The sequence below is a fragment of the Gavialis gangeticus genome, unplaced genomic scaffold (genome assembly GCF_001723915.1).
Source record: "Gavialis gangeticus isolate Ggan-Ray unplaced genomic scaffold, GavGan_comp1, whole genome shotgun sequence".
Classification (NCBI taxonomy): Eukaryota; Metazoa; Chordata; order Crocodylia; family Gavialidae; genus Gavialis; species Gavialis gangeticus.
Window position 1 is genome coordinate 43092303 of NW_017729025.1, and position 9817 is coordinate 43102119.

Consider the following 9817-nt stretch of genomic DNA (forward strand, 5'->3'; position numbering starts at 1 on the left):
AAGAGAAGGCTGAGGGGGGATCTAGTGGCCTGTTACAAACTAGTCAGGGGGGGAACAGCAGGCACTGGGGAAGTCCCTGTTCCCCCGAGCACTACCAGGAGTGACCAGGAATAACGGTCACAAGCTGGCAGAGGGTAGATTTAGGCTAGACATCAGGAGGCGCTACTTCACGGTCAGGGCAGCTGGGATCTGGAACCAACTTCCAGGAGAAGTGGTGCTGGCTCCTACCCTGGGGGTCTTTAAGAGGAGACTAGATGTACACCTTGCTGGGGTCGTTTAACCCCAGTACTTTTTCCTGCCATGGCAGGGGGTTGGACTAGGTGATCTACTCAGGTCCCTTCTGACCCTAGAAACTATGAAACTATGGATCCAGACCATGTCATGACAAGAAATGCAAAACCTGCCAACACATCTCCACCACCCCCACAATTACTACACCCCCCACAACAAAGCCATCTGCATTCCTAGATCTTACAGGTGCACCTCCAGAAATGTAATATCTCAGCCAATGCACCAAATGCCCTGAAGGAAAATATGTAGGGGAGACCAAACAACAAGTCCGCACCAGTATGAATGCACATCTGAAATCTATCAAAGACAGGAATACCCAATGACCTGTGGGGGCACATTTTTCACAAGAAAACCACTGTTTCTCCAATCTCTCAGTCCTGATCCTCAAGAGGAAACTTACAAAACACTTCCCAGAGACAAGCCCATGAACTCCACTTCATCAACCTCCTGGATGCTAAAAATCATGGACTTAATATAGACATTGGATTTATGACGCAACTTGCCTGACATCTGACTCTCCAGATACTTCTCCACTGTTCATTTCCCCTTCTCTCCCCCCAACCCAGCTTGTATCTTGCCCATTGACTCCTCAATCTACATCATCACTGACTGCCTATCGTGCATAGCAGCCCAGCCTCTGGCTCCTTTACTTTTCATTCCATCCAGGAAGAGCACACACCAACTGCTGAAACTTCCTCAGCCTGACGAAGGGTTTTTGAACCTGAAAGCTTGCTTAAAAATTGTTTTCCAACTATTTAAGTTGGTCTAATAAAAGATATCTGATTCACCCAAAGAACCTTGACTGAGGTTTTTTTTTTCTTGCACATGAATTCAGATCTAGGTACTGTCACCTATTTGTTAGAAAACCTATTATCAGCATGATGGGCTATTTAAACATTCTCAGTAGATTAATGATGTTTTTGCCACTGTACATAGCTTGCACATAACTTATTGACATTGGCCTTGCTAAAGCCTATTTCATCTCTAAAATGCATTTTCATTCAGTGCTCTTTTTTCTATTATGCTCATTTACCTTGGGTGACACTAACATGATGAATATTCTGAAAACAGCTTTTTATCCTTTGAAAGGAAATCAAGCATGTCTGTGCTATATATTAATTTAGCTATGAGATGCAAAGCTTAGTAACACATTGGGCCTCTCATCAGGGTGGGGAAAGAAAAACAATCTCCTATAAACATCAAAAGTATACATGACTTCATACTTTAAAGGCAAACGTGGATCAACATTTTTTGGTCTGGGATCCATGTTTACTAATCCTGACTCATGTAAAATGGACAGACTTAATTGCTGTTGCCAAGAAGCAATCTCAAACTCAAACGGTCTAGCGGGGCTGAGGTAGATTACACTGTTGCAATTTTTACCAGCTTTATCTGCAGTTCCTTAATTTAGTCATCAGAGGTCACCAGTCTCACAGAAAACTGTAGGTGCTACTTGTGCTACAAAGATGCCTTGGTGCATGGCACTCCATCAAAGAGGAGTGGACAAAAGATGCTTCTTACCACATATAGGCTGAAGAGAAGAAATACCTGCAAGAGCCTAGAGGGCTGTAGGACTCAGCTGAGGTATGGAGAATGCAGGAGCAGGGGACAACTCTGGGATCCTGCCAATAAGGAACCAAGGAGTGGGGAGAGCTCTAGACAACGGGATGGAGGGGAGCAGATGGGGAGTCATGGAACAGGGGCACAGGAAAGTGATTCTAGCATATTTGGTGTGCATGCGAGAGTGAATGTTCATACAGCAATTGTCCTCCACATGTGAGGAGTTACCAGGGGAGTTCAAAATCCTGAAGTTGCATTCTCCAAAGCATGATCTATTCTTAACAAAAACTCTTGGGGTTGGTAACAGTGCACCCAGAAACATTAATGAACAACTTTGGCAGATCTTTGCAATAGCAATTGCTTTCTGCTGCATTCCTTGAACTGTTCCAAATGTTGCTATACAAATGCAGACAAAACAATTGCAAATATTCTACATGATGCATGCCTCTATGAAAATGAAAGGAGGCCCTGTCATCTGTTTAAGGTATTGAACCTTTCAGTGTACGGGGGAGTGTAACAGGGTGGCCTGTCCCCTTAAGAGGGATCAGCCAGGACTGCTGAACAGCTGTGAAAAGGGTGCTACAAAGGAGTGGCTAAGCAGGGGTGGGAAGTTACATGGTACACTTAGACCGTAATAAAGGCATTTAAAACATGACTATCAGCATGTTAAAGCTGGCAAACTCTTAAGTGTCCTCTGAATGTCTCAGAGTTATGCTACTTCAGGCAAGGGTTAATGCTGCACCCTGCTCCCCAGCTTATGTTAGGATACATTCACTCTGCTCTATGAAGATGAAACGGGGATATCCTCTGATGTCCCAGGATATGCCACTCCCAGCCCTACTCTTCCTGCTCCACGGATGAGTTTATCAGCTTCCTGAACTCTACTGCCTGGGAGCAGACAGAGCCCTGTCAGTGCCAGGAGAAGTGTTTAAGTGGTGGGAGCATGGAGCTGGGAGGCAGAGAGGCATGTGGCCGTGGCTTTCCCATGTCCCACAGCTCCCCCCTCCCCCCAGGTTCCCATCCTGGGATGATGGGGAAGGCTATGCTGTGGGGAGCCCTCCACTAGCCCCTGCTGACCTGACCCCAGCCTACACCTGCAACCCGATCACAGCTGTCTGCCCCTACCCCCCAGCCTTCCTTGGTGAGTCTGCACCTTGCCTGTAGTCAGGCAAAAGCCAAGGAAAATTTCAATTAACCTCAGTTACTCAAGGTTAACTGAAACTTTCCCCCACTGCTTGGCCCATTTCTCCCAAGCACTGCAGGCTCTCCCTTGGCCATGCAGCTTAATGGGGTCTGTAGTATCCCTGTGTACACCCTGTTTTCATCCTTGGATTGGCCAGGGGAGAGGGCTGTGCTACCACAGGGTTTAGTTGAGTGGGAGCATGGAACCATGGGGAAGCCACAGCCCCTGTTAGACTGGCCCAGTTCCCATGCCCCCATGCCCCATCGCCTCCAGGCTGCTGCAGCCCCCCTCTCCCACCCATTCTCCCCTTTACCCAGAGCAGGGACAGAGCTCAGGTGTCTTGGCTTTTAGCCATGCACCTACTTGCCAGCCCTCTAGTGAGTGACAAGTCAGAGCTGTGCTCACAGCACGTTCTGACTTTACCATGACTTCCCATTTTACAGATTTAGTATGGTCTATGTGTAACATAACTTTGCCCCCAGTGGGAGTTAAAACCCCCAGAAAGAAGAGCAGCAGGTAGCAGCTGTAGAGGAACAGGTGCGAGCTGGAGGCAGATGGGGAGCTGAACTGCTGGTTGTATTGTGGGGTTGGACTGCTGTGTCATAGGGGACCCCTTGCAGTGTCTGGGACAGGACAACAAGGTTTTACTTTGCTAGTTTTGTTTAAAGACTTGGTTTATTGCTGGGGCTGGCTGAGGAATTGCTTAGGGAGCAACACCTTGCTTGAATAAGCCCCCCAGACAAGGCAGCCTGCTTACAAGGAGTCCCTTGTTTCTTCCAAGGGCAGCTTCCATCTTGCCTTTCAGTTTGGTAGTGTATAGAGAGAGTAAGGCCTTGTCTTCATGAGGAAAAAAAGTGTATTCTTACCTCGCATTAGTTAGCATACGGTCAAATCCTAGTGAAAACAAAACTGCTCACAGAACTATGTTAGCAGATTAGCTCCCCTCTAAGGTTCAATATTCCTTGCATTCATTGCCACTTGTTTGTTAGCATGAGTAGAGAACATGTTTGTTCCTGCTGCGCACACATTTATCAGTGCTGTCTCTGGGGAGATTGTGTGTGTGTTCTGTCTTGTTTACTTTGTTTTTTCTTAATCTTAAAGTCAAGTCATTGTGACTTTAAAAACATGTTTTGCCCTTGTATAGAAGGCTAACAGAGGCATATAGTCCCTGGATCCCCGGGGAAGGATGTTTTATGATCTTGAGCTCCCTTTGCTGTAATGCTGAGTGAGCACTCAGGAGTGATGTTTTCACTCGGTGCAGGCGCAACACTTCTTGTTAACTGTCTGAGCCCTCAGTTCAGTCTGCCTCTGCAGGCTGTACCGCTACCAGGAAATGTAGCTAGAGCATTTTGTTCAACTTTTCATCAGAATCTAACACAGGCACAACTTGCAAAGGCCCGCTATGAAAATCTGCTAAGTTCTTCACTAGAAATGTATTTGTATGACCTAGTTCAGAGTCCTCTCTTTAAAGAATAGGACACGTGAAAATGTAACCCTGAAATTCAGTTTTTAGACCAACAGGTTCCATTTACATTAAGAAACTCTGAAAATTTTTTTTCAAGCTTGCACATGCTATGTGAAGATGACAGCTCCATTTGTAGTACACAGAATTCGTGCTCACTGTTCTGGATGTTGGAATCTTAGTTGGACTAATGGCAAAGGTTTTGTTAAGCAGAGTTTTCAGTGGTCTGTGACCAACCATGGTCCTGTCCCTTCCATCTTCTTTAAAATGGCTTAGAGCCATCCTTGCACTCTGTCACCACAAAACCTGTGCTTGTGATGTGTGTGTGTGTGTGTGTGTCTGGTTTTTTGTACTGTTGCTCTCACCTTATTTCCAAAGCAAATAGGAACATCCTGCAAAACCATTTTATTCAGGGATCTCACTACTCAAAGGTGCAAATTCAGCGACTTATTATGGCCCCTGATTTAAACCTCCAAACCAGTGATTCTCAACGTGGGTGCCATGAGATCCTTTTAAGGGTGATGAGGGATGCTGTGAATATTTGCACTGTTGTGTGCGTTAATGCCTACACGGTTCACAATAAACCTAGCAAATGGGAATCTACAGTGTCAAAATATTCTGACCTGTTGTGTTCTTTGAGTTTTTTTTTGCTGCAAAAAAATTGATCTATTGTTTTTCTGTATTCGAAGAAGTGAATGAAAGCTAAGAGCTAGTATTTTCCAAAGGGTGCCTAAGAAGTTTGAGGGCTACTGCTCTAAACCATGTCTGATGTACATAAGGGAATGTATTCAGAACTCATGTATGGTTCTGGAAGGCATTAGGGAGACAATGGACTAGGATTTCCTGTCAAGTAGGAAAGAAGGGAAAAAATTGTCAGGGCAAAAGTGAGACTTCCTGATTCCTTATTAGACTTTCATTATCCTAACCCCTGGGCTTGGTCTATGGGTCCACAACTTGTGTTGATGGATCACAAGTGGGAAATTTTTCAGTAGCTCCTTGAAACCACAGGAATCTGGGTTCCTTAAGCAGTTGCAAGTTTGACCACTGGCTTGCATCTCCATAAAAGGCCAAACATTATCTGGATCTCATTTTCCAAGAAGAATATACAATAATAGGCTGGAACTGTTCCTACTGATGACCTAACATACACTGAGTTGTACATTCTTCTATGGATAACTTGTTCCATGTCTACGTCCTTCTGTATTCAAACCAGCCTGCTTAGCAACACCTGCCTACATGTGCTGCTTATTCATGTCTGGCTATAAATTCTTCTGGGAATATAAGAATAATGCTAGCCTTAGTTCTCAGAAATAGAACCCCTACTCTTCTTTGTAGCGACTGACAGGAAGTGCTGACAAAGCTAGAAACAAAGTGTATATTGAGACAGAAGTAGTGTAACTTTCACTTCCTTCATGCTTGTGGGACGTTTGGGAATCAATACTGCTGGCTCAGTATTGTATAGGGGAAAGAGTTCTTCTCTCCCTTGCAATAAATCAGTACAGTACAGCAGCTCAGTGATGTAACTGATATGGTCACCTTTTGACAGTGGGTGTGTCTACACAAAATGTTTACTGTGCAGTAAACTAATTAGCTGTGCAGTAAACATCTTGGCTTCGACACACATACCCTATTAGGCTGAAGAAACTAATCCTCCCTGCAGCAAGATAGTACTTAAAGTAAATACAAGCACTAGCTTGCTGCGCAGTAAAATACTCTGCAGCAGCACATATGTAGATGCTGGAGGAGCTTGCTGGGGCATGAGGAGGGTGCTGCAGTGCAGGGGCTGCCTGTTGGCTAGCCCTGAGCTGAAGTATCCTTGTGCCCCAGCCAGCCCTTCCTCAGCACACTGAGCTGAGGGAGCAGCCATGGGCTGGCAGGCAGGCCCTGCTCTGCCTAGGCTCAGTGTGCTGTGATGTTGGGCACACATGCAGACGTGTGCCTGGCAGCAATAAACTCTGGAGCAGTAAGCTCCAGAGTTTATTGCTGTGCATTACTAGGCATGTGTAGACATGCCCAGTTTCCTGCATTTGATATGATCATAAGATAATTGTTAGTGCCACGGTAAACAACATGCATCTGTGATCAGTAAACCAACTAGGTGTGTTTATCACAGGATGTAGCTAAAACAAAAGAAATATGAGAGGCAACCCTTTTAAAAACATTGATGCCTCTTTGTATATCATGATCTTTTAAATAGTTCCAAAATAACAATACTGCATTCTGAACAAGTGTGTTCAGTGTTATGCTTTCAAAGTTCTGTTCTAACTTTCCCTAATCTTGACAGTGTTCTGTAAAGTAGCAAAGTAAATGGTGGGGACAGTTTTTGCAATATTGTTGCAAAAAAGCTCCTAGCATACTGGGATGCATTAACAGTACAAGTTGCAGAGCCTTATTTTTCTACTGTCAGAACTGGAAAGATGGCAAATGAGAACAAAAACAATTATCAGAGGGCTATAAACATGATATATGAGGAAAGGTTGGAAGAACTGAGATTATTCTTTGTTATTCTTGAAGACTGGAGGGAGCTTTGGTAACAATCTTTAAACACAGAATAGCTTGTTATGAAGAGAATGGAGATTGATTGTTGGCTTTGACTGCAGCAGACAGAACAAGAAGTAATGGGCTTAAAAGGTAAGGAGGGAAATTCAGTTTAGATATTAGGAAGAACTTTCCAATGATGTGTATGGTTAAGCACTGAAACACATTACTTAGAAAGGCTGAGGCATTTTTGCCTCTTGAAGTTTATTAAAGCAGGCTTCATGAACATTTGCCTGGCATACTGTAGACCAGTCTTATCCTGTCTGGAGCAGGGGATTGGACCAGATGACTTCCTGAGGTCCCTTCCAGCCCTGTTATTCTATGATGCCAAGCCCAGCAGTCAAATTATTTCCGCAATCAAACCCAATGATTTTGATGGGATTGCATAGATTGAAGCACGGGCAGAATTAGTCCTGATGCTGTTAAAATGTAGTTATACTCTGAAAAGGGGACACAATGACACCATCTTACTTAGATTTTGTATGTATTTTTATTTGCTGACTTTAGATGATGCATGAACCAGGCTGAATGCAGCTTGGCTTCAGCTATAAATTGCAGTTGCTAATAAGGCAATATGCTAATAAATGGTGTGGTTAGTAAGAGGCTGTTTAAAGGCACTATAAGAGGAAAAGAAATGAAAAATCTTGGCTAATAAGAATATGTAAGAACATGGATTGAAATGTTTAGAATTAAGACATGAAGGTGAAATCTGATTTCAGGAAAGGAAAGGAAATGAAGAAGACATGTAGGGCTGTAATATGATTCGAATATGAAATAAACATGAATGAACATGGCTAAGGTAATGATTTTGGCAGGAGTCTAGGATGTCTCTACTTGTGTGCAGGTGCAGGCTACCTGGAGCAGGAGCCTGCAGGTGTAGGGCAGAGGTGCTTAAAACCTGATTTTCAAAGATATTTTAGCTCTGAAGATGCAGACAGGCAGAAGAGCAGTGGTTCTCTACTTTTTTTAATTCAAGGCGCCCCTCAGAAAAAGCTATTTCTTAGCTTTCATTAAGTTTTGACTATGAAAAAATAATAGATACGTTTTTTCCATGCAAAGAACTAGGAAAGACCACCACAGATCAAAATATTTTTGACACTGGATTCCTATTTGAAATCTCTGAATGGATCTTGTGAATTATGTCCGTGGCACCCTGGTTGAGAATCACTGCAGTAGAGGCTAAAATCACCAAGGTTTTTACCTGCCTAACTCTCACATAAGTCAGTGGGAGGTAGGCACCAAGTATTCTGGTACGTTATTACCGTTATAGATCTGGGTTAGGAGTGTATCTGCACTCTCTCACTTCTTAATAGTATCAGTATTTATTACTTGTATTTTACTAACACTAAGGCCCTGAAAAAGGCTCAGCTATACCAGATGCTGTACAGATAAGTATTAGGAGACAGTTGCCTTTCTGAAGAGGTCACAGTCTAAGCTATGAAATGACATCATAACAGGTATCTCATAGACGCACAAACTGGTAGGATAAAGCAGTACTAAAGCTAGCACGTTGTTTTATGCTAAGTCACTTGCTACATCCTAGCTTTTGGTTCTTTGGAGGCTACTCAGTTGGGGTAACTTTGAAGGTAGAGATGGCAGTGTCTCTGTGGATTTTTCCATTGGAGCCATATAGCAGTTTGATATCTCCACCGGTTCTGCTGCCCTCCTCTGTGATTCTCCTACATTTCCTGCATATATTTTCAGCTGAGTTCTGCTATTCCATGATACAATGCTTTGGGAACCATGATAGTGGCACTTAGGGCTAAATTCATTAAGGGGCTTAGGAATCTTACAGGTGAGTAGAGTTCCCTGTCCTGACTTAGATGCACAAATGTCCCATATGGTTCAGGGGAAGAGTTAAGCAGCTGAGAAGAGGATCTTAAGAAACCAACAGGCCAGGTGAAATATGCATTGTCACAGGACTTGAACCTCTTCCATGTCAGTGCACTTCAGTGCCAAGTCTCCCTGTAGTGTATCTTTCTCCACGTGGCCCCCCCAAAGTTTCATTATTTTGAAACAGCTGGTACAGCTTCAGCTGGAGAGGCTGAGGGGAAACTCACACCAGAATACCCACCAGCCTGAAAGTTAGGGCACTGCCCTAGGGTGATGGAGGGCTGGGTTTGATTGATTGCATCAAATCAAGCAGCACAGGTATTCAAATAACTCTTCTGCCCCCCAGCTGAGTGCATTAACTGCTGGTTTAATAGGTATAACACACCATATACCCAGCCAGGCAGGCTTTGTCCCCAGCTACATTTTGTGGGAAATCCAGATACTCTGAGAACACTTACCAAACTAGGTGCCCCAAGCAAAACAGGTGGGGAGTGTCTAGTAAGGGAATTTAGTGGATATTTAGTAGGGCTGTGTGACGCTTCAGGTGGTGATTCAATTCAGAGGAGATTCGGCCTGATTTGGTGGCTGAATCTCTGAATCTGAATTGAATGAGGGGACCAATTTAAACATCTGAATTGATTCAAAGCTCTCTGAATCTTTTGAAAAGATTTGGAGAGGTTTGATTTGGGCAGTCCTGGGTGGCTGCAGCAGGGAGCTCCAGCTGACTCGGAGCTGGTAAGTACTAGGGGCAGGGAAGGGAGGACTGGGGGAGGGGACCATGGGGGGAACCCTGCCAGCCTTCCTGACCCCTGCCTTCTCCCCCGGCTCCCCCTCCCTCCCCCCTTGGCTGTCCCCACCCACCCAAACTCCTGGTACTTAAAAAAAGCCCCGGTGCTCACCAGGTGCTGCCAGGCGGGGGCAGCCCCTGCTGCCCCCCACTGTCCCATGCT